This window comes from Narcine bancroftii, chromosome 14 (genome assembly GCF_036971445.1).
Source record: "Narcine bancroftii isolate sNarBan1 chromosome 14, sNarBan1.hap1, whole genome shotgun sequence".
Classification (NCBI taxonomy): domain Eukaryota; kingdom Metazoa; phylum Chordata; class Chondrichthyes; order Torpediniformes; family Narcinidae; genus Narcine; species Narcine bancroftii.
In genome coordinates, this window is record NC_091482.1 from 59,880,170 (window position 1) to 59,906,456 (window position 26,287).

At 40.5% G+C, this 26,287-nt stretch overlaps 1 protein-coding gene and 1 long non-coding RNA gene across 4 annotated transcripts in view; one reads left to right on the top strand and one right to left on the bottom strand.

The window, feature by feature from the left end:
- sema6d (semaphorin 6D) overlaps positions 1-26,287 on the top strand; it is a 284,007-nt gene that overhangs the window by 196,617 nt on the left and 61,103 nt on the right. The gene's annotated exons all lie outside the window — the stretch shown is intronic.
- LOC138749710 (uncharacterized) lies at positions 9,564-26,170 on the bottom strand. Its single transcript, XR_011348837.1, has 4 exons — positions 26,065-26,170; positions 12,621-12,729; positions 11,763-11,811; positions 9,564-9,843 (listed from the first exon to the last, which is right to left on the bottom strand). It is a non-coding gene; the product is annotated as an uncharacterized lncRNA (long non-coding RNA).

The following is a 26,287-nucleotide window of genomic DNA, read 5'->3' on the forward strand; positions in this document are numbered from 1 at the left end:
AATTGATGGCAAAGAAAAGTCGATGTTTAAAACATCCCTTATCCTTCTGCCTCCTGATACCATTCTGGCTCCATCTGCCGTTCTTCTGTTGTGCAGGAGAAGTGGAAAGGCTTGTACCAGTTAAGTTAAAGAGTATTTTAAACTCTTCTCACTGTAATTTGTAGTAAAGCTGCCAAATTCGGTAAATGGGAATGTAAAGCCTAGAGTCATTTTCAATAACTATTTTGTTAGCAATAATTCTGATGTTAACCGTTCTTCAAAATGTCCAATATTGTTTCTTAAATTACTAGTGTGTGTCATTCATGCAACATCACATCACTATTTTCCCACCAACAGAGCTTTGGAAAGTCAATATAAAGAAAGCTACATTTTCCCCACTAATCTGTATCCTTCAAGGCGTGTGAGGAATTGATTTCAGGACTGCTTCAGTTACTGAGTGCTTTTTGTTGGTATTTGTCACAAAATGTGTTTATATAAATGGTCAAGAGTAAGAGACTTCCTTTCATTTCCGAACATGGTTCTCACCATTTCATTGCAGCTTCCACCTCCAATTCATAGATGAATTTTGTAGCCATATTGATGCATATCAACATTTTATTCAATTTTTAACACCATCTTCAAGCTTTGCATTACAATGAAAGAATCAATTACACTGTAACAAGGCACAATATTTGGATCTCAGATAAAATGATTTTCCCTCACATTAATTCTTAAAATATAAACTTGGGAATACATAGTGCTAAGACAATCCCAACATCACTTCTCTTATCCTGTCCATTTCCCACAGTATCCGTTATTCCTAAAAGCTTTGAAACTACAACATTTTTCTTAGTCTCATCTACCCTTTTCAAACTTGAGAATGCTGATCCATGCATACAGAGCATCCTCAACTCTGGATTATAACAGTATCAGTATCAAAATTAATACAGTAAAACCCCTGTTGTCCAAAATTCAAGCAACTGGCATAAAAAATTGCAGAAAATACATAGGTCAAAAAGATGGATGTTTAAAATTGGCAAGCCCTGCCATTAGTTTGCCAATCATGCAATACCAGAAAATTCACTTATCCGGCATCTACCATTCTCCATAGGTGCCAAATACCAGGGTTTTTACTGTAAATTTGCATGAAATGCTGGAAATTTCAGTTAGTTATGGTTACCTTTCGCTGTTGCCGATGAGGTGGTGGCAAGCAGCTGCCTTGAAATGCTACAATCCTGTAGGCTGATGGAATTCTCACCGTGCTTCTTGTCAGGGACTCGCATCATTTTGGCCATGAGCAATAATGTGCAGATGGCTGCTTTCCAATGAGTTGTTGCCCTCGTTATTCCAAGGTGTAGTGAGTGCAATTGTTGAAGGTGCTGACAAAGCATTATTGTTGAGTTTCTTTGCTACATTTTCTGAATGGTGTGCCTTATACCCCTGTTGCAACATAATGTGAATGTTCAAAACAGTTGGTGAGGCAAATGTCAAATGTGGCTTTGAGTTTCAAGCTTATTGTCACCTGATTGCACAAGTACAACCCAACGAAACAATGTTCTCCAGTCCTCGGTGCAAAACACGCAGATTCACAACCAGACATAACACACATACAGGCAAGCAGTACGTATACAAGACAAGCAGTTCATCTACACAAGTAAATAAATAAGTATTGTTTCATGTATATGAGAATCACTGTGAGCAGTTACTTCGGTCGCTCAGCGTTCTCACTGCCCTTAGAAAGTTGCTGTTCCTCAGCCCAGTGTTGCTGGCTCTTATCCTCCTGCATCTCTCCCCCGATGAAAGATGCTGTGTGCAGGGTGGAAGGGCTCTTCAATGAGAATGTAGAACGACCAAAGGAACTGCTGACCCTGACCATCCGAGACTCTCATATTTATGAAACCATATTTATTTGTATAAATGAGTACTTGTCCTGCATATGTTTGTTTGTCTGTATGTGTGTTATGTCTGGTTGTGTGTCTGCGAGTTTTGCACTGAGGACAGGAGAGCGCTGTTTCATCGGGTTGTACTTGTGCAATCAGAGGACAAGAAACTTGACTTGAGTTTCACATATTGTGTTCACCATAAAGGCTGGGAATATTTACGAAGCCTCCTCTCATTAACTATAGATATAGTTGGACTGCAATCTCTGATCTGATTCGTTTTAGAATAATTTAACTGCCCATTGAACAATGCTTTTTTTTATTTAGCACATTGATATTCTGTAATGTAGCTTCAGCAGGTTGGCACCTTGTTTTCGTGTCTGAAGGATGCATTACGGGGTTTTGTGAAAGCAATTCTATTGCTGCCGTTAATCAACTATATCTTATTGAACTGCTGGATCTGTGCAGAACCTACCTCTTTTCGCAGAGCACAGGGGTAATATCTCACAAGGTGCCAAAGGGGATAAACCGTGTGATGAATCCAGGGTGTCAGAAACAAGTATATTTATGACAGATAGATTGGCCAGGACTGGATGAAGTAGACTTTTCATATGGTGAGTGGTAATGCCAACAAGTCATACTTGACAAACATTGAAATCCTCCATCCAGAGTACTTGTGTTGTCCTGAAGAGTGCTTCTTCGAAGTGGTGTTCACTGGGGACAAATATCAATCAATCCAGGCTGTTCTCTTGCCCATGTTTGACCTGATACAGTGACACTTCATGAGGTCCAGACCTGATATAGAAGAATCTTGAGGACATTCCCTCCCACCTGCATGTCACTCTGCTACCAACTCTGCTCACAGCACACACAGAAATGCTGGAGGAACTCAGCCAGTCTCGCAGCATCCATAGGAGGTAAAGATATATTGCTGACCTATTGGGCCTCAGCCCTTCTTAAAGGTACAGTAAAATCCCCGTTAGCCGGAATTCAAGCAAGGAGGCAGCCTCAAGTAACTGGCAAAAATATTATGGAAAATAAATAGATAAAAGGACAAATGTTTAAAATTGGTAGTTTGCCAATCACGCAACACGCAATCTCAAGCAACTGGCAAATTCACTTATCTAGGATCTATCAATTCCCATAGGTGCCAGAAAAGCTTTTTTGCTTATACCTTGAAGGAGGGCTCAGGCCCGATATGTCAGTAATATATCTTTATTTCCCATGGACACTGTGAGACCGGCTGAGTTCCTCTAGCATTTCGGTGTGTTTTTATTACAATCACAGCATCTGCAGAATTCCTTGTTTCACACCACCTCTGCTTAGTCTCTCTAGCTGGTATGAATACATGTGCACAGTCCATGGAGGATTTTGGGCCGTGGGTGATGCTGAAAGAATGAATGACTATCAGACTGTTTCTTGACTGGCTTGTGTGCCACGTCTCCCAGCTTTGAAGGAAGATTTGATATCCACAGGGAAGATGTTGCAAGATTAACTAGATTGAGTGGGAAATGTGAATCTAGTGTCTGAGTCGGTGCTGCATGTGGGGCCCTTGATGTGAATTGGTGAGTCAAAAGGCAGTTGGAGTCACTTATAGGCCATACTGGGGGAAGGCAGCAGATAAGTGAACCAGACGGTATTTTTTTAATAAACCTTGCCCATTAGTGATGACGACGTTAATTTGGAATTGGAAAGTAACTGAATTTAAACCCCAGCTGATATGCTGGGTTCGAGCTGTCTCTTCCACTCATTTAAAGGGTCCTACAGTCATTGGGCATGGAAACACACCCTTCAGGCTAACTTGCCCCCACTGATCAAAATATCTCATCCATACATTCCACCTGCCTGTGTTTGGACCACATCCCTTCACCTATCCTCTCCCTGTTCAATGTTTTCTTAAAAGTTGCAATGTATGTGGATTTTAGTAAGGTATTCAACAAGGTCTCCCATGGGAGACTAGTTCAGAAAGTTATGCGGCATGGGAACTTGGCTGTATGGATACAGAATTGGCTTGTCAGTAGAAAGCAGAGAGTAGTAGATGGTGGGAAATATTCTGCCTGGAGGTCAGTGACTAGTGGAGTTCCGCAGAAATCTGTTCTGGGATGCCTGCTCTTTGTGATTTTTTTGAAATAAATTATCTGGATGAAGAAGTAAGAGGGATGGGTCAGTAAATTTGTGGAAGGTTGTGGATAGTGTTGAACATTGACGTGGGTTGCAACAGGATATAGACAGAATGCAGAGTTGGGCAGAAAAATGGCAAATAGAGTTTAATTTGGATAAGTGTGAGGTGTACATTTTGGTAGGTCAACCTGAAAGCTGAGTACAGGGTTAATGGTTGGATACGTAACAGTGTGGAGGAACAGAGGGAACTTGGGGTCCAAATCCATATATCTCTCAAGATTGCTGTTCAGGTCGATAGGATAGTTAAGATGACCATTGGGATGCTGGGCTTCATTAGTTGGGAGATTGAATTCGTCGAAGTAAGTGTTGCAGCTCTTTCAATCACTGGTGAGGCCACACTTAGAATATTGCATTCAATTCCGGACACCTTGTTACAGGAAGGATGTGGAAGCTGTGGAGAAAGTGCAGAGAAGATTTATCACAGTGTTGCCTGGATTGGAAAATGTGCCTTATGAGGCAAGGTTAGCAGAGCTGGGGGTTTTCTCTCGAACGAAGAAGGATGAGAGGTGACTTAATAGAGATCTACAAGATTATGAGAGATATCAATAAGATAGACAGCCAGCACTCTTTTCCCAGGGCAGGAATAGCAAACAGCAGAAGACATCTGTACAATGTGAAGTGAGGAAAGTTTAAGGTGTAAGGTTTTTTTTACACAAAGTAGTGAGTGCTTGGAATGAATTACCAGGGGTGGTGGTAGAGGCTGGAGTAATAGGGGCATTTAAGAGACTCTTAGACAGGCACATGGATGAAAGAAAAATAGAGAATTATGAAGTTGGGAGGGCTTCGTTTTTAATTTTGGGTAGGTATATTTAGGTCGACACAACATTGTGGGCCGAAGGGCCTGTACTGTGCTGTAATGTTCTATGAAAGTTTAGGAGTGACATCAGAGTATATTTTTTAGATGGTGAGTTGTGTGTGGAATGCATTGCCGGGGTGGTGGTGGAGTCTGGTACAATAGAAACATTTAAAAGATTCTTAGACAGGCACGTGGATGCATAAAAAATAATGGGTTCTGGGTGTGAGGTAGGAAAGGTTAGATTGCTGAGTAGGTTTCTATCAGTCAGCAGAACACTGTGCCATGTTCTATCTTCTATTGTCTAGTACCTGCCTCAACCAGTTCCTGGGGCAGCCTGTTCCATTCACACATCACCCTTGGTCTAAAAAAAAGTTGCCCCTCAGGTTCCTGTCAAATCTCTCCCCCATTACCTTGCAAGGAAAATAGGGTTTTTGCAAGTGGTCGGGCAATATGAGAAACTGTTGTGTGAATTGGCACGCCATTACAATAATACATTACAACCCATTACAAGATTGGGCTGAGAAAGTCCTGAAAGGGTTATGGCTTACATCCTGCTCAGGCCACTAGAGAGGAACTTGACAACACGGAGCACAGGCTGAAAGGGAGATGGCGGTGCAAGAGGAATACAGCCCAGTTGATGAAACAAAGCCGAAAGTATAAATTTGCAGCAGAGCACGTCGGGTGAACCAGGGAACGGACCGCCAGGGTATGGAGAGTGGCTAACCTTTTAATTTTTAATGTAGACATACAGTACAGTAACAGGCCATTTCGGCCCACGAGTATGTACCATCTGTACCACTGTGTAGGTTAATTGGGTGGCATGGACTTGAGGGCCAAAATGGCCTGTTACCATGCTGTATGTCTATATTAAAAATTAAAAGGTTGACCCCTGGATAGAGGAAGCCAACCAAGCAATATACAGCTACGATAGATGAAAAGGCCAAGCTGTGGGTGAGTCTTGAGTTTCAAGGTTCAGCTTTTAGTAATGCCACTGATACCTGTATAAATTGCAACAATCATTAATAATACCTATGATTTCTAAAATAATACTTTGTGCTTCATTAATATTAATGAGGCAGTCAGAAATGGTGAATTGACTTATCAGTGTTCCAATCACATTGCCCAGAATGCCCACCGATGCCTCTACTTCCTTGGAAGTATAAAGAAATTTGCCATGCCCCCAATGTCTCTTACTAGTTTTTGTAGAAGCATCATAAAAAGTATTCTGTCTAGATGCATTACAGATTGGAATGAGAACTACTCTGCTCTAGATTACAAGGAACAGCAGCATGTGAATGCAGATCAAGCCTCCACACAAATTATCCTCTTCTCCATCATCTCCCTCCAGGCTGCCCTCTGCCTTGGGAAAGCAGCCAACATATTAAAAGATTCAGCCCAGCCTGGGTCACTTTAACTTCCCAACACTGCCCTTCCCCCCTCAACTTCCCTTAGGGTAGAAGGTAGATGAGTGTGAAAACACGCACGAGCAGATTTAGAGACGATTTCTTCCCTGCTGTTGTCAGACTACTGAACAGACCTCTCTTTCGTGAAATGATCTTGCCCTTGCATTGTTTGAACTGAACATTTTCTAACACTATACTCTGCATTTTTATTTTATTCTTTCCATTTCTTGCTGTACCTAAGTATGGATTGACTTGCCCAAATACACACATTCCACTATATCTTGGTACAATTAAACAATAAACAAAGTGTTTATAGCTCTTGTTTACATCCTAACTAACAAATATATTTGTTAACGAAATTGCCACTACCTCCAAATGAGGACTTTAATTTTATGGATTTTCACTATTGATATCTTTGTAAGTTACAGACATGTATAAATGAACAAAGAGAATAGTTCAGAAATCTTTGATTTTAAAAATGGTAGAGATATTTCATTAAACTAGCAATCACATCAGCGTTTTTTGGTTAGGAAAGATAATAAGTCATTTAATGTATATAATAAATATTCACCCAATAAACATTCTAGCAAGTTACGACAGGAAAACAATTTTACGTGTTTGGGATTCAGATCTCTGCCGGAAACTATTGAACTGCACTTCTAGCATCTTAAACCAATCCTGCTTGTGCCCTTAAAGCTCTTTATCGTACCTGCTTCAGAACCCCTATCTGCTAAGATCAGAACTAATCCTTAAAAGAGTTTTAAATACTTAATACTTATTTCCTTCTAATATAGGAAAAAGAACCAGCTCTCCCATCCCGTCATTGATAACTGAGGATAGAAAGCAGAATGATACTGTTTCAGGTTTTAAGCCACTTTTCTGAGCAAACCCAATACACTAATGGCATCGTGAAGAAAGCATGTCAGCACCTCTACTTCCTCAGGACTTTGCGGAGGTTTGATATGACTTCAGAAACCCTGGCAAATTTCAACAGAATCTAGTGGAAAGTGTGTTGACCAGCTGCATCATGGTCTGGAGCAGCAGCAATCCTCAAAGATCCACACCACCCAACACACGCTGCTGTTCTCACTGCTGCCATCAGGAAAGAGGTCTAGGTGCCACAAGACTTGCACCACCAGCTTTAGGAACCCCTCCATCAGACACCTCAATGACAAACTCAATGAGGAACTCATTTAAGGACTCTTCTTTTGCACTCTCTGTATTTTTCCTCTCTGTATTTCACAGTCAGTTTGTTTATTTTTTTTATTTGTTGACATGTGTACGTTCTGTACAGTTTTTTTGCACTACCTATAAGTGCTAATTCTGCCTCACCAGCAGGATAAAGAATCTCAGGGTTGTTGTGATGTCATTCTGACAATAAATCTGAAATCTTACATCCTTTACTCGGATGCAAAACGTTAATAGAGTGGGGGATGACAGGATCTAGAGGTCTAGGCAGGACAAGAGAGGGTAGAAATTGGGATTATGCTTCGGAGGTCATAATCAGGCTGGACTTGAGTGGGAAAGGCCAAATAAAGATCCACAGTAGCAGGTGCCGGGTATATTGAACAATGGATAAGGAGATTTTTTTTCAGGCAGTCTCTTAGAATCAAGGATGGCTTTCACTTTGATATTGTGAGTTCTGCTGTGACTAATGGGGCCAATTTTCAAACCACAGTCTTCCATAGACTGGAGGTAGCTGATGGGGCAGATGGTTGGATAGTTTGTGGGATTGTCCACTGCTTCTGCAGGCATCTGTGTGAATACAGCTGCGTGGCCTCGGTACTCAATACCATCCTAAATGTTTATGGTCATGGGCTGGGATCCCCAGTCATGAGAAGAGTTGGATTTTTTTCAAGGAGGCTTCAGTTAACTCCAATTGGGTGGATCCAAGCTGCTACACAACATGGCCTAGGGACTTATCAGATGGATCTGGAGTTGCTCTGAAGCTGACCTTGTACACAAATCAATGGCATCTCGACATCCTCGGACACTATCGAACATTGGTCCTCTGTGCATTAGTGTGTTGTATGTACAAAAGATCAAAAGTCAAGACACATTTACCACTATGCAATAGATTTTACAGGTTACCACTCCCTTAATTGTCTTGTCAGTACAATGTAACACTTTATTTGTTTTACAGTAGCCTTGTGACACTGGTCACAGACCTTCGATGAATTAGACAACATAAACCACAAGACTGTCTCTCTCCGTTATCTTTATTTGAATCTGACCTCTACCAAATATATTTTCCTACATTTCTCAATACTTTAAAGACATTCTCCTCTAATCTTATATTTTTTTAATCTAGGTGAGTAGAGCTGCACTTATGTTTACTATGAACTTTCAGAGAATTCCTTTTGTCATAGATTACTGATAAAGTTGAAAGTGCAATGAACCTAGCACCAAGCATTATGGTAAGAGGACATTAGGAAGAGAATTGTAGGGTGACTAATGGCTTTTGACATCAAGGCTGTAGCACCAAGGAAGAGGCAACTCAGACAGCTGGAGTCAGTAGAGTGGAGGAGGTCGCATGTGTGGCGTGAGGTCATGGGGAGTTTGTCCACCCAACTGTGCATGCTCAGCTACTGTCTACAAGGGCTGATCTGTGTAGTTCTGTTTTGAATCATGATTTGGGGCATCCATTCTCTACTAATAAGTATAAAGCAGATGACCAAATATTCTCCCCTGCCTCTATTTAAAATTGAAAGTTCTTGCAACGCCATTTGTCATGCTTTATCTGACACAAGCCAACCTGATTGACTGTCAGGAAACAAAAATATTTGATTAAAATAAGATTAAATCACTCAAATGAATGACTTGAGTGAAAGTGATATACGGCCAGTGCTCACTGCAGAATTGAGATTAAAAATAGTGAGCTTTTGAAATTTATTTACTTCAGCAGATCGATAGGGCACTGCTGCAAGATAGGCACCTCTGTACATCATCTTCCTTTTATGCCGATCACATGAAAAAAGAATCGGATAACTGAGAATTCACACTGTAGTTGTTTTTCGTCTTTGCAGACCTATCAGATGGGACAGGCCACTGCTGAACAAGTAGTTTCTGAAAGCATTGTTCAATCTTTTCACTTAGAATCAATGCCTCTGTTTAACATAAGGCATTCCAAATTATCAGTTCACCCTCTCAGCAGGATGTCCTGAAATACAAAAGAAAGCAAAGCCCCTGCACTTTTGTTGGAGCAGAATTAATTGCACGTCGTGTTGAGACAAAAACACTGGTTTTCATTTATTTTCCCCTGGGCTCCACAGTTTTAAAATTGTAATCAAATAATTCACGTGTAATTAAAATACACATCTCAGATTTATTCAAGGTTGTTTATACACATGTTGGTTTGACCATGTAGAAATTACAGCACTTTTTTAATGCATAGTCCCCTCATTTCAGGGCACCATACTATTCAGGACATTTGACTTCAGAGGTGTTTGTGAGTACTCGGGTATGTTTAATTGCTTCATTGGTGCAGGTATAAGAGAACTAGGCTTGCTTCTAAGCTTTTGATCACCTTTGGAGTCTGCAGTTGCCATTTTTCAACATGAGGACCAACGTTGTGCCAGTGAAAGTCAGATAAGCCATTGTGAGACTGAAAAACAAGAATAAAACAGTAAGAGACATCACCTAAACCTTAGGATGACCAAAACCAGCAGTTTAGAACATCATTAAGAAGAAAGAGTGTACTGATGATCTCAGTAATCCCAAAGGGACTGGTATTCCAAGGAAGATATCCACTGCTGATGAGAGAAGAATTCTCATCATAATGAAGAGAAATCCCCAAACATCTGTCTGACAGATCAGAAACACTCTTCAGGTGGCACGAGTGGATGACTACAGTCCACAGAACAAAAATACAGAGGCTAAACTGCAACATAGTTAGCCATAGAAAGGATGGCCAGATTAGAGTTTGTCAAGAAATATTTAAAAGAGCCTGCAGAATTCTGGGAAAAGATTCCATGGACAGATGAGACAAGATTAACCTTTATCAGATTAATGGATGACAAGAGCAAAGTGGAGGAAACTACCCAAGATGCAAAGCATACCACCTTTGCCATGGTTTGCATCTTGTGGTGTAGTTGTCTGTAAGGAGCTCGACTCATGATCTGCCTGGTTTTCCCCAGGCACACTGGTGATTTCCCACTCTCTAAAAATGTACAGGGTCGGTAAGTAAATTGGGTGTAATTGGGCAGTGTGGGCTTCAATGGCCTGAACACTTGCAAGTGTTCATCTGGGAGTCTGCTTCCACTACCCTTTCATGCACACCATGCCAGACATTGAGAGAAATAACTTCCAAGTTTTCTGTCAATTAATAAATCTAGGTTGGTCCCCAGTTGCTGATCTTTCTGGTGAAGGATATATATCCTTTCTTATTTACCTTGTCTGGACTTCATTATTATATACCCTAGGTTAAAATGCTCTTCAATCTCCCTTGTTTCAAGGAAATCCTCAGTCTAGACATTCGCTCCAAGTAATTATAATTCCCCAGCCATAGCAACGTCTCTGTAAATCTCCTCTGCACCCTCTACGGTACTGTTATATCCTTCCTCATGTGGTGTCGTAGCCAAGGTAACTTCCCCAATGGCTCTTGTTAGGCTCATATCATTGTTAAATATGAAGACGCTGGTTCCATCTTGCCCATTCTGGATGAGCTGCCCAAAATCAAGATTGACTTAGAGGGACCAGGAAAATATAACAACCAGGGATTCCTCTGTGAGATAACCTATGGTGAATCGTCCATGATGTAGATACTAAAAGAGTGCATGATGGAGCTTGAAAGAAAGGAGCTCAAGAAAGCAGCCTCTATCATCAATGACCCACACCACCCTGACCATGCCCTTTTCTACCACTAGGAAGGAGGTACAGGAGCCTGAAGATGCACACCCAACGTTACAAAAACAGCTTCTTCCCCTTTGCCATCAGATTTCTGAAAGGACAATTAACCTATAGACACTGCCATGCTTTTTCTTCTTTTAACAATAATTATTTACAGTAAAATCCCTGGTATCCAGCACCTACAGGGATTGGCCATACTGGATGTTAATTTCCTGGTTGCTTGAGACTGCAGGCTGCTTGAGAACTAATGGCGAGGCTTGACAATTTTAAACTTGCATAATTTTTTACCCATTTATTTTCTGCAATTTTTTTTTTGTCAGTTGCCTGAGGCTTCTGGTTGTTTGAATTCTGGATAACAGAGATTTTACTGTATTCTTAAGTATTGTATTTACGGAACCCTAATTTATTCCAATTTTTCACCTGTAAGCACAATCCAGCTGTCGCAAAACAACAAATTCCGTGACACGTGTTCATGACAATAAACCTGATTCTGATTCTGAAATGGCCACTAGTAGTCGATGAACAACTTCGAATGAACTGCCAGCAATCTAGGGAAACCATAACAGCATTTTCCCTCCAGGAGCACATAAAAGCGCTTGAAAGTGTTGAATTATAAAAAGGAAAATAATGGCTGTTCTTGGTATTTTGTTTTTTGATAAATAAGAGCTTGCTTACCATTCATTTTAAAATGTCATCTATAGAAGTTCATTATAAAATGCTTGTCCTAGAAAAAAAATGGAAAAATCTGGATTGAATTAATCCCTAATACAAACTGTTCTTAGCTGTACATTCCCAATGTAGAGTGAATAGGGTTTTAATCCCTTTATTCAATAACCATAGAACATGTCATTTGTTCAGCTGTGGAGCAGACCTTATCAGATGCATTAGTTGTGATTTATATCAATATGGTTACTAATTTAAAATTAAATTACATGGGCTGTATTTTGAAGGAATTTTAAATGGTGGATTTTTGCAGTGCTTTCATGAAGGTTAACTTCAGGATTTCACCCAAGATGTTTGTGTTGCAGACTGGATGATGTTTCAAAGAACTATACAAGTTTGGTCATCATTAGGCCAGCAGTTCCTTTGTAAATAATTCCATTTGTGGTTTTGTGTTAAACACTTTGGGGATATTTGCAGGCCACCAGGCAGAATCGGGGCAATAATCATTCACAAATTGTAGGAAGTGGCTTCTGTTCCATTCTCATTAGGGGAGGGGGATAGTGGTCCCTATTTTCCCCAGGGCATCCACACTGAGACCCCACGGGGCTAGGTCAATGGGCTCTAATCATATTTAAGAAGTCCTATAAAAAACCAAAACCTTGTGTACATTTTGCACATCATATCATTTTAAATGTCCCAGCACAATTTAGAACTGTTGAGGCTTTTTTTTCAAAATGTTATTAATGGTGCAACTTCTAGTTTATTCAAAAAAAGATCTCACAACCTGTAGTGAGATTTCCCATCAGCCAAATATGATGAAGGAATGGTACTTGCTGTTCACTTCACAGACAGCTTGACCTGCCCACAGACCTCTCGCAGGCTTGACAGGAGATGTTGTCCATCATTCTCATCATAATGCTTTCTGGAGATAATTCGTGGTCTGAGTTGATCAACCAACTGCAAGGCTCTTCACAAATTACTGAGGCATGAAACAAGAAAAATAATTGATGCATAGACAAAGATTAAAATGGAAAAATGGAGATGAGATTAAGAGGACAGACACAGAAATGCTGGAGGAACTCAGAAGGTCTTGCAATGTCTAGAGGAGGTAAAGGTATATAACTGATGTTTTGGGCCTGACCCCCCATCTGTTATATTCTGAAGTGTTCTCACCATGCTTTTATTGCAAATTTTGGGTTAATTGCCCAGTATCTCTGATGTTGTGTGAGGGACAAATATTGGATAGGACACCCTTTGTTAAAAATGGAACTTCTGAATAAAGATCAGGTGAAGCCTTGGTTTAATGACCTGCCTGAGAAACGGTGCAGCACCCTCCTTAGATTTTATGTTCAATCTTCTTGAGTGGAATTATAACCCGTGACCTTCAACCTCAAAACAAGATTCCTACAACTAAATCAGCTGATTTAGTCTACTGTCGATAGGTAGATTTCAGATCAGCATTTGAGAACATACAAGATCTACTACCCATGAGAGGGAGAAGAATATCTGCCCAAGACTCTGGACTTATTAACTGTCCTGGCAAACTCAAATTTGGTTCCAGGAAAAATAAATGCAATAGTTTGCTTAATAGTGGAGCATTCACAATAAAGCAGAAGCTTGAGTGCTCACCTACTCACAGTGTGACTCCTGAATGACTGGTGGCAAAGAATATCCAAAATAGCATTTCTAAGTGCCACAAGTAACTTTCCACAGAAATCTGGAAGTGTCTTTGTCGAAACAATTGTTTCTGAAGACAGGATAGTAAGTTGAGGTTAAGATCAGTGGCTAACAATTTCACACCAAAATGAAAATATTAATTACAACCTCCACAATATAAGGAGTTAGAAAGAGAGCATTCTGCACTCGCATCAACGAGGAAAGGTGCCATATCCTGCCCAAACATGGTTAAAGCCTGTACCTAACTCAGGCTGGGGAATCAAATTGCACTGCATTGTCACATTGATTATACAGCTGTGAAGAGATGGTAAGATACTAAACCTCCAAAATGATCCAGTATCTTATATAGTGTGATAACATTACACCAGGAATTATCTATAGCTTCAGTGAGGTAAGAAATATAGCAACAACAAGCTGTCTAGTTATTGCACTTTCTTCTCTCCCATTTCAGGACATAATCAGTAGTCAAGTTAACAATAAAATAAATCTTTCCTTCTAATAGCGCAAACATAAAATTAATTACGTGGCTTGGAAATACCTTGCTGAAAGTTTTCAATGCCCTCTAATTTCATGAACCTTCACAAATCTTGGAACTGCAATAATGTATCTTTGGCGCACCAGGGTCACGCCTACACATCGCGCAGGCCCAATCTTACTAGATAATGAAAGTGTAGGACTGAGCCTCAATCCAAGGCACAGTGAAGGAACACACTGGAGGCGTAAGCATTTGGTGAGGCGTTATTATTAGACTGAATTTTGACCGTGTCTGTAATTAGCATTTGGAGAGGGGTGGCTTAATCAAAATGAACTTGCTAGATAAAAACAAAAGCGATGGGAGTTAATGACCAGAGGACTCAATTCCAGATTCAGTGTTTTTATTGTGTATATTAATGGTTTTTACTTAAATGTATGGTCCACGATGTAGAAGTTCACTATTGACATCAAAAGTGATAATAGGGTTCGAACAAGTATGGGAGCCTTACATTAAATACAATAGCGAAAACCTACCGGGAACAAACATTACCTAAGTTGATGGAAGGAGAAGAAAAGAAAAGAATGGACTCAGTAGAATTTCTGGTGTATTTTTGTTGAATGACAACATTGTCTGACTGGCTTAATGCAACCTAGATTGTATACCTAAAATGGATGAGAGGGGGGGGTGGGGGGGTGGCTTGGGAGGAGGGAGGGGGGGGGAGAAAAAGTCACTGTATATGTGTGAATAGGAAAAAGTGTATATCATGGCTAACGTGATTTATGGTGTGAAAAATAAAAAAAATTTTTTAAAAAAGTGATAATAGGGTTGATGATGAGATTTCAGAGCTTGAGGCAACTGGATAGTGTCCTTGACTGGTGGGGTCAGACATGTGATGCGCTGTCAGTCAGAAACAAACACACGAAACAACAGGCTTTATTCGACATAAACTTCCACAGAGTCAGCTATGAGGAGAGCTGCTGTAAACTCTGAGAGTGTCTTCAAAGGGCCGGCTCAGACTTATATCCCGGAGTGTGATTGACACCTGACTGGGTGGGGCTTGGACTATTCAGGCCGTTTGATTGACAACCGACCAGGTGTCTTGTCCCCAAGCTCTTCTGCAGGTACAGAGGTTGCCCCTACGGTAGGCCAGTGGTGTACCACCACAAAACACAGGATTCCATTAACGTCGTGGTTAAGTGAAAAAACAAACAAATGCTGGAGAAACTCAGCAGGTCAAACAGTGCCTTTATGTGGCAAAGATAAAGATGGATCACCAACGTTTCAGGCTTGACCCCTTCATCAAGGTGTGGGAGTACACGAGAAATGTCCGAATGGAAAGGGGATGGTGAGAGTGGGAGATGATAGGTAGAGAGAGGGAGGGAGGACCACAGGAAGGGAGGGGAGGAGTCTAGGCTAGGTGAAGAGAGAAAGGAAGTAGGAATTGGAATGACAAGTTAAGGGGGGGAGTGGGGAGGAAAAGGCAAGCTGATTAGTAGAATGCACTGAATTCAATGTTCATGCTCTGGGGTTGGAGGATACCAAGACAAAAAAATGAGGTATGGTTCCTCCAGTCTGCAGGTGGTCAGGGTGGGGTAGTGTGAAAGGCCATGGACATTGATGGGTGAGGTGGCCCAGATATGCTTGAGAAATAATGCATTTGTAGAGAACGTACAAGACGAGGATAAAAAGTGGGGTAAAGTGCAGAGGAACAAGGCGTGTGAAGAGTATATTCACAGATCCCTTTTGGCTGCAAAATGGGTAGTTAAGGTGCTGAAGACGACATACAGGATGCCTTCATTTACCAACGAAGGCGCAGAGAACAGCAAGGGGGTAAAGGGTAACTTTGTACGAGACATAGGTCATAACAAGGGTTATCTAGATGCTTCTGATCATAGCACCAGAGAAAATGCAGAGGAAGGTTAAACAAGAAAGTCTGTAGATGCTGGGATCAAGTGCAATACACAAATGTTCTGGAGAAACTTAGCAGGTCATGCAGCATCTTGGCAAGTAAAGGATAACCAACGTTTCAGGCCTGAACCCTTCACCATGGAATGAGCAAAAGGTTTATAAGGATGTTGCCAGGGCTGGAGAATTAAACTTCTGAGGAAATGTGTCTTGGTTGGGGATTTCTCATGGAACCAAGATTACTGAGGATTTAATTGAGCTGTAAATGTTTGCGAGGCCTAGACTGTGTGGAAGTGGAAAATTACTCAACTGAGTTTTTAAGTTTATGGGTAAAAAGGATTTGAATGGAGTTATGAAAACTTGTATTTAACCCAATGGCAGTCTGGAGCTTGCCTAATGAAATGATGACGGAGGTGGAACATATCACACCTAAAATGAAGCAAAATTTGTGCTACAGCAGTCGTCTGCAATCCTACGGACCATAGGGTGATGAAATAATCTCATCAATTATTGGCTGGCAGGTACTCAAAGTGCAGACTGGCGGTTCCTTTACTGCCAGAGAACTCCATCGTCCTGCCAGAGAACGAGTCAAAGAGGAGCTAAGATATTCTCTCACTTCGAGCATTCATTTATCACCACCCAAGTAGATGAACTGGTCATTCATCTCTTTTCTACTGTGGGTCCTAGTGATTTACAAATTGGCTGTCACCCTTGCCATAAAGCAGTGACCACACATCAAAAGTAATGTATTAGCTGTAACATGGTTGATAAAATATTAATGCCATTTTCTTCTTTCTTACTCTGGATTTCAATGCAAGGAATTTCATCGACAGCACAGCTCAAAGAAAGTCGTGACTTAAAGTCAAATCAGAGTGTGTATTTGGAACTTGGAGCTACTCCAGTAGCTCCTGAGGAGGCCTGCCTGAATTACCCCTTTATTAGATGCCACATCATGTCAAGTTTAGTGGAAGAACAGTAAAGGTAGGGTCATTCAAAGAAATGTGCCCATCTTCTTGAATAATATGGTTTGATTTGGTGCAGAAGTTCTAAAACTAATATCAAAATGTATGATTAATATTTTTATCCTAATTTAAATGATTTTTTAGAATATAAATACCATTCGAGATACCAACTTCTGTTTAAGACAGAATGACTTGAAAGCAGTGCCAGAAAGAATTAAATCATTTCTGAAAATTTTATTTGAAGGCCAAAACTTGCAAACTGTGAATGAATGATAAATGTCCCATTTCTGAGCATCTCGCTGTGTCCCAGCTTCAGCTCTTGGTGAACATGGCAAACACTTCCACACCTATGAAGCTGCAAACAGTTTATGACAAATTCACAATGGAAGTCATGTGCAATGATATAAATATTAAAATCAGTTTCCTTAGTTAATGGCAAATCAACAGTTCCATTATTGGATCGGTTGTCGAGCTGTGCAACAATTCTAGACTATAAAACAGTAGCTGTAGAATGAAGTGAGCCTGTGTGCTCTTCCAAACAATATGCGTAAAGAATTGATCTGAGTGTTGAAAACAAGCTCCTGTCCATTGAATTGTCTAAATGGCTGCTCTGTGAAGTAGAAGCCCATGGTGTCAGTACTTCCACTGATGTGGAGCCCGGGGAGACACAGTGCTCCTCGCAGGGACCAACTGCCCATTCCCTGTTTGACGGCTCCATACAGGCTTTAAATGGGTTGTTAAAGGAGCCGATGGTGTTTTAAGATCCTGTGACTGCGGGTTCTGGGCCCAAGGCGGCATTTGTGCCAGGCAACGGCCTGGATGGGTTGTGGACTCCGAGGGAGCAGCAGACTGGCACTGGTGATCGGGAGAACAACCCGTTGAGAAGGAGAGGCAGAGACGACGACCCTAAGGACGGTGTCCACGGTGGCAGACTAACAAGGGGTTCTGCGGCTGAAGGACACACAGGCGGCGAACTGTTGGTGGCTTGCGGATGAGGAACCCTGTCAGGCTCGGGGCTGCCGATGTGAGGTCAAAGGAAGCACACTAGACTGTGGACTGCTGGAGATTGGCTCATGAGAGCCAGGTATTGGAACCAGGATTTTAGAGGCTATTGAGAGTAAGGGGAGAGGACCTCCTGTAGGGCGCTGGGCACTGAAGGCTTCCTCTTTGTGTTGGAAGTTTGAATCTAGGCTCTGGTTGCCAATGGTTTGAACTGATCTGGAGTCTTATTTGACTGCAGAAGCACAAGAGGTGAATACATGGACTCTCAGTATCTCAAGGGGGCTCTCTTTTGCTTTGCTTTCTCCTACTGTAAGGGGCATTAGGCCATACCAATGCTAATGGTGTCTACCTTATGGTAGTCTAAAGGCAAGTTTGTTTTATTACATGACAATACATAGTATCTGATCTGAACTCTGTGTACCAACACTTACTTTACAAAGCAAATTGTGGTCACGACAACAGTTTCCATGCCTCTTGAGAAATGGAAAATTGGAGGCTACACAAATGCCGACCATTGAGATGAATCAATGGAGATCCATGCATGTCTCCTTTAATCAACACTATTTCACGCAAGTGCTACACTATTCAGAGAACCATTATTCTTGCTGAAGAGTGCCAAGCTATCTTATCAAAGTATCTTGAACTCTGCATCAAATAATGGAAGTTGGAACCACCCAAGAATAATTATATGGTTGGAGGTGCAGTTTCCATTTATTTACTACTTTTAATGTAGCAAAATCTTCCAAGTTTCTTCACTGCTACTTTTTCAAACAAAATTTGGCATTGAACTGCACAAGGAACTGTTAGTCCAGTTAACCAAAATCTCAATCAAAGATGCAGATTTTAAGTAGCCTCATGAAGCAGGAGATGGACTCAGGGAAGGAAATCCAGAGATTAGGCTTTGTGGTGATGGAAAGGAAAATTGAGGATGTGTAACAGGCTGAAATGTAAGAAGAATAGAGGTGATGGTGGAAAGGAGCTGAACCGTGGAGGGTCGGTGGAAACCAGGGATTGTAGTCAAACACAAAATATGGCTTTAAGTCTGAAATAATTGTGGATAATACTCTGGAGGTCAGGCAGCATCTCTAGAGTAAAAAACTTACATTTTATGTCTTTTCTAAAACTTAAAACTAATCTAAATTATAATCATAATCTAAATTAAGTGGTTTGCCTGAAACTTTAACCTGTTTTCATTCTGCGCGAGCATCACCAGGGTCTGATTAGTGCTTCCAACAAGTAAAATTGTTTGGATATGGTGCACATCATTTGTAGAGACAGAGAATGAAAATATGAGCAAATTATTATAAATGCTCCCAATTACTGATGAACATTTGAAGATTAAGGTAAACAATGGGTGACAAAAAGTCTGTACAGTGAAGCATAAATCATATAAGGGACAGCCATTATAATTTAATTTCTATATTCATAATATGGCTTCAACTGTAGAAATGTTGCAGTAAATGAATTCTGCTCCATTATAAATTACACGATTCACAAAACTATTCAAACTCAGTAAGCAGTCTGCATTATATGTATTTTAAGATTACTGTCTAAAGTGAATTGGTGACAGCAGCTTAAAGCAAGTCAGAAATATCAATTTCATGGGAAAATTATGTTCATTGTAATAATATTTAAATTTTCTTTTTGTTTTATTTGAAATATAGTTGTCATTGCATCAATCAAGGCTGATATAGGTGCAGGTGGACTCTCGTTCAGCTATTTACCACTATAACCAGATTTCACAAAATTGTTAAATACCAGTTTCCAAACTATCATGTCCTTCAGACCTGGATTGATGCCTGCAATAAAGAATGATCTGTCAGTGAAGCTTCAAAATTGGAAAATGTTTTTTGCTCAGAGATGCCCACAGCAACCACAACACCGATTTCTCAGGACATATCTTAATATGCAAATATGGAGAATCTCTCCAAGCGCTGATACAAAAAAGGCTTCAGCAAATGGCTCGAAAGCTTTTGCTAATTTGAGTGGTAGATTGGACAGCAAGCATTATTTTAAATGTGCAAGAATGACCTGGCTTGAAATCTTTCTTGTCTTTGAATAACAGCAGTATAATACATAAATTTAGCTGTATGAAATACTTATAGTTGCCTTATCACCTAAAAATGTAAGAACCTCCAGTTGCAGCCAGCTAAATATGTGACCATTATTTGTGATGCAGTCTCCAGTTACAAGCAAAATTCACCACTAATAATTTCCTTAGAATTTTAAATTTGATAAAAATGCCAACATTTGATAGGTTTGCCCTACGCCTCTTTATGTTTTCATAAAGCATGGAATAATTTTTTCACTATTTTATACAGTTTAGCGAAATGGCTCTTTCTTCAAGATCAACATGTAAATGAGGTGGTCACTATATTGCATTAAAGGAAATTAGACCTTTCTTAGCTGCCTTGCTATCAGGATGGCTCAAGGTTAAGAAAGAGCAGCTATCATTTTTCCTGACAGCAATATGGCTACAACTTGGCAGTGGACACCACACACATACCTTGTCAGTTTATCAAAGCTTACCTATAAAAATCAATGGCCAACAGTTACCTGTCATTTTTTTTTGTTTCATGCATGTGGCCTCTCAGTAACTTGAGAAATCCTTAATGCTCAACCATTTCATTAAATATGTTGTTAGTGTATTTCCTTTACAAGTTGGCCTTTTGTGGTCACAACAATTTAAAGTGCATGAACTACTTTATTTCAAGCATGATTAGTTTACTTGGTTTGTGATAATTTTGGACAGTGTCCTCACATATGCATGCAAAACTTTAAGATTTAATGGATTAGATTTCAGATTTATTGTCAGAGTACATACATGATGACACCACGTTCAACCCCAAGTTCTTTTGCGGGTGAGGTTGAATGGCCACTTATTGGTAGTGCAAGAAAAACTGTACACATGTAATCAAATAAAGAAGTATAAACAAACTGTGCAATGCAGAGAGAAAAAAAATCAATGAAGTGCAAGAGTCCTTAAATGAGGAATATTAGGCCACTATATTGCTAATGCTCTTGCTCTATCTCTTTTCAACTTGGAACAGAGTAGTTACATAGTGAAACATTCCTTGATTGAATTTATCGTTGAGGACTCTGATGGTGGAGGGCTAGCAGCTGTTTCCTGAACCTGGTGGTGGTGCGAGTCTTGTGGCATCTGTACATCTTTCCTGATGGTAGCAGTGAGAACAGAGCATGTGCAGGGTTAAGTGGATCCTTGATGACTTCTGCTGCTCTTTGACAGCTGCGTTCCCTGTAGATGTCCTCGATGGTGAGGAGGATTTTGCCTGTGATGACCTGGGATTATGTGCTAATGCAAAGGATAAATCCATCAAATTAATATATAACAGTATTGGCAGTAAGTTGAATCCTTGTATCCTGGAAGAGGCCAAAAAAATTGCATTATTTGTGTACTAATTTGCACACAAGTTGCTGCAAACCCCATGATGAAGACCACAGATTGTGTCTTTAAAGGAGAATAAGGGCTGAGTTATAGGGCACGGCCCCCAGGACAACTTGTTTGCATTGACATGTTTTTTGGTTATTCTGCCTCCACCTGAGAGATCAGACAAGTCTGTGGTTTAGTGTCGTACCTACATGAGGGGTCTTGGACGCAGCAACAGTCCCTCATTACTGTATTGGAAAATCAGCCTAGAAATATGTGCTCGTTTCTGGACCTGAGCCTCCTGATTCAAAGCCAAGGGCAATAGAAACTGAGCCACTGTTGACACAACAACATTGTGAACAATATCAAAAATGACTCTTTGTTCAACACTTCAAATACAGCAAAACCCCAGCATCTACGGGGATTGGTGGATGCCAGTTAAGTGAGATTTCCAGTTGCCTGAGACTAACTCTTGCAATGCCTAACTAATGCACCTGCATTAATAAACATTTTAAAAGCTAAAAATACTAAACTTAACAAAACCTCACTTGTACAAATACATAATCCTAAAGAATTTTACTTTATTTTCAGTCACATTCTTTGAAAATATTTAACAATTGCTGCATCTCCAGGTAGCTGTCCGAAAGGCAAACAATAACATTATAGATAATTAACGCACCCCCCCCGCCCCCCCAAAGTTTACAGGAGGAAGTTGGAGATACTTTGTATATGCGAGGAACTAACTATTGGATATTAAAAGATGAGGTCCTTTATGATTGGTGTAACATTATACAGTACGCTACGGATCAGGATAAAAGAGAATGTGTTGTAGATGTTCGGGGGGGACTTTTGTCACTGACTCCTGAATGGCATTTCAGTAGTAGCGGTGAATGAAAGTAACTCAATCTGCAGATTAAAGAACATTCCAACCAAAACTGCAGTTGGAGTGAGTCATTTTGTGCGAGTACTCTGCGGACCTGGAATCCAGATACAGGTAGTGCCTTATTAATCTACTTAATAATATACTAATAAAGATAAAGACTCTTACTAAGCAGGGAGCAAGATCCTTACCAAGCAGGCATCAACCAGCTATTCATCCTGGGCGACGCCATTGCTGTTTCACGTAACTTTAAGCAGCTGCTAGGACCAAGGCCCTCCGTTGGCTGAATATTTGCTCCCATCTTCACCAAAGGTTTATATGTTACTTCAGAGAACATTTACTTTTACAATTTTAAACTTTTATTTAAATTTTATTTATTCCGATTTATTTATTTACTTATCTATTTATTTTCCTTGATTTTTTTTTTCGCCAGTGGCTTGAGTTTGCCGATTGCTTGAATTCCAGATAACATGGGCTTTACTGTATAAGTAAAATGTGTGTAACCACTCCGCATTGGCACTCAACATAAGCATTACATGCATGAAGCTCCAAGGAATAGCCAGTGCTCATGGAATCGTAAGCTACCTTACAGAAGGCGAAATAAGAAATAAATAACCCATTTGGAGAAACAGGACAGCAGATGCTGGAATCTGGAACAAAACTGCAAACAGGTAGACAAACGTTTCATATTGAGTCCCTGCATCGTTTGCTAAAAAAAAAAATCTATTTTTCTATGTAAAGGCAAAGAAATCCAGCTTAAAATGTTTTTCCAAATATTAGGCCACTATACTGCTAATGCTCTTGCTCTATCTCTTTTCAACTTGGAACAGAGTAGTTACATCGTGAAACATTCTCTACTAACAATGGCAGCATTGTGTTAAAGTTCAATGTTTTAACATTCGTAATATGATCCGTCTGCCAATATTTTGATATTCATATTTATTGTAGGAACAGTGAAACATCCTTTCCGAGAGAATAGCATCAGCCACCCCTGTATTTAATCTTTGGAATGATTCAGAAATTGTTACCTACAATTATGATAAAGTAAAATAAAAAGAAATGGTGGGGGAAGAACAGGTCTCCCAGTGTCCATGGGAGGAAAAGATGTTTCGGGAGGAATGAGCAAAACGCAGGCAGGCATCAGAATAAAAAGGCCGGAGAGAAAAGAAGAAAGGACGGGAGAGGATCACAGGCCAACAGACAAAAGGTAAAACTGGACAGGAGAGGAAAGGTGAGAATTAATCAGGGAAGGATGGGTCTGTGAATGCAGAGCTGGAGGTAAGGAGACAGAGGGGAAGGGAAAGAGAGAGAGAGAGACAGACAGAGCTAAAGGAAAAGAGAAATAGGGGAAGGGCAGAGATGGGAGTCTGATGGAAACCGGAGGTCTACATTAATGCCATCCAGTTGGAGGGTGCACGGGCAGAGTATGAGGTGTTGTTCCTCAGTCTGGCATTGCATGAGACCACGGAAAGACATTCCTGCATGGGAATTGAAATGAGTGGCCACTGGGAGATCCCTGTGATTGTCTGCATCCAAGCTCTTCAATATGGAGGAGACCACAACTGAAGCACCGGATGCAGTGGACGACCCCTGCAGATTTACAAGTGGAGTGTTGCTTCACTTGGAAGGACTGTTTGGGGCCCAGAATGGCGGTGAGGGAGGTGGTTTGAGGGGGTCACAGGAGTAAGTGCCAGGGGCTCAAAACATTGGTTATGTAAATATTGTGAATCTGCAGTTTCCATAAATATCAAATGTATAGATTTTCCATGGCTGCACTAGGACTGTTATCCAAAGCATGTAAACTATAGTCCCATGGTCAATAAAAGGAAGATCAGTAAAATCCTGGCAATAATTTATTTTATATAAAAAGTGTACTGTGCTCAGAAAAACTTTTTAATTGATATGGCATAAATGCAAAGAATGGTTCTCCGTGGGGGAAAGAGTGCCGTTAGGCATATTTCAATCACAGATCTTTAGTGCTTATGGCCAGGAAGATTGACCTTCTCAGAACCAAAAGGGACACACATAACGTGTAAGTCTGTTGCCAAAGGTGTGGTTTCTTTAATGGTTGTAAGAACTCTTGTTAAGAGAAAAGAGATATTTGAATGAAGGATTTGCATTCATACAGTTACTTGCTCTTTGCCTTTGTGTAACATTTCTGTTCATTGTACATATTTACCTCACAATAAAAGCATCAAAGTGCAGAGATGTTATTTAAAAGTATCAGCCAACACTGAAGGTGTTGTAATTATGATTCAGCCAGAGAAAACCATGGAGACCAAGAAAAAGGGTGATTGAATATCACAATTAATTGATGCTAAATGAAAGTATTAATTTATTTTTTCTATAGAAAACAAATATATATCTATATTGTACACTCATTTCTAAGGCATAGAATAGAATGGGAGGATTTTGTCAAGCAAATGAAGGTTAAGAAATTTATGAATGGATATAGAATGTAAGAATCAACCATCCACAGATGTAAAAACAGGTTGCAAATCTATAAATTAGCACAAGTAAAAGTGGGGCCTTCAGGCTATGACCCAGTTGGGTGCGTGGGTGGACTAGAACAAGCTTTGCCAACAAGCTATCCCCTCTCCCAGTTATGTCACCCATCAAAGAGAGCAAGATTTAGAACATAGAACATTACAGCACTGTATAGCCTGTGCTAGTTCATAACCCTCTATTTTTCTTTCATCCATATGCCTGTCGAAGAGTCTCTCAAATGCCCCTATTTCCAGCCTCCACCACCATCCCTAGCGATGCATTTCAGGAACCCACAACCCTCTGTGCAAAAAAAAACTCCCCTGATGATGTCTCCCCTCAACTAAACTCCCTTCACTCTGGAGTTTGCTACTCCCGCTCTGGGAAAAAGACGCTGGCTATCTACCTTACCTATGTCTCTCATAATCTTGCAGACCTCTATTTCGTCACCTCTCTTCCTCGTTCGCACCAAAGAGAAAAGTCCCAGCTTTTGCCTCTTAAGACAGATTATCAATCCTGTCAACATCCTGGTAAATCTCTCTATGGCTTCCACATCCTTCTTGTATTGAGGTGACCAGAACGGAACACAACATTCCAAAGTTATTCTAAAACTTAAAAACTAAACAACTTTTAAAAAAAATTAAATAAACAAAAAAGTGACTTTCTTGTGGTTGTGAAATTTCCATTCAACAAGTGGGCTCATGGATTCTGCACCAAGTTTCATCTTGTTTAAGATTCTCCACCATAGGTCCTGGCAATTGCTGCAAATTTTTACTCAACTGTTGGGAGCCCATGCACAGCAGGGGAAATAGGAGAACAGAAAAGGATTGCAAACTGATGCAGATAAATTAACTAAGTGTTTTTTATTTATTAGACATGCAATAACAGGCCCTTTTGGCCCACAAGCCCATGCCACCCATTTGCAACAAATTGACCGACAACCCCAGTGCTTTTTTTTTGTTGGACGGTGGAAGGAAACCAGAGCACGCTGACACGGGGAGAACATAAAACTCTTTACAGACAGTGTAGGAACCCAGATCCCAGTTACTGGCGCTGTAACAGTGTTGTGCTAACAGCTACACTAACCAAATAGGCAAGAATGTTACTGCTGGAACCTAATAGGAAGTTAAAACAAATAACACAGCAGTAGAATACTTTTTTCAGTATTATTCCAGTAATAATATTTAACCAGAAATCCACAGGTGGACCCAGTGAATGTTTAGTGTGGGAGCATTTTGCAGCAAGTCTTTTGCAGCGTTACCGAGGAATGTGTGGTGAGGCAGTTGAAGAAGGCTGGATGAAGGGTTGTTAGTAAGATCAGAGTTTTAGTTGTTATGGGGTGCATTTGGGTAGTTCAAGGATTGGGACATCAGGAGTGGGTTGAGAACAGATGGTGGGGGCAACTAAAGTTCATTGATCACAAGGGAGAAAGATGGGAGTGTTCTTAAAGAGGGCCTACCTCTAGTCGAATCCAGAGCCAGGTTCTTAAAAAGGGCCTACCTCTCGTCAAATCCATAGCCAGGTTCTTAAAGAGGGCCTACCTCTAGTCGAATCCATAGCCAGGTTCTTAAAGAGGTCAAATCCATAGCCAGAGGCCAGTCAGGCTAAACCCTTCAAGTTGCATAGAAGTACATTTCTTGTGAAGGCCTGGCTCTGCACGCTGCTCATGCGTAAATAAATTTTGAGTGAGACCAACATGTGCATTGTGTGCTATTTGACAATGACAGGCTGTTAACTGCCTTTACTACTGACAGCCACTTCAAT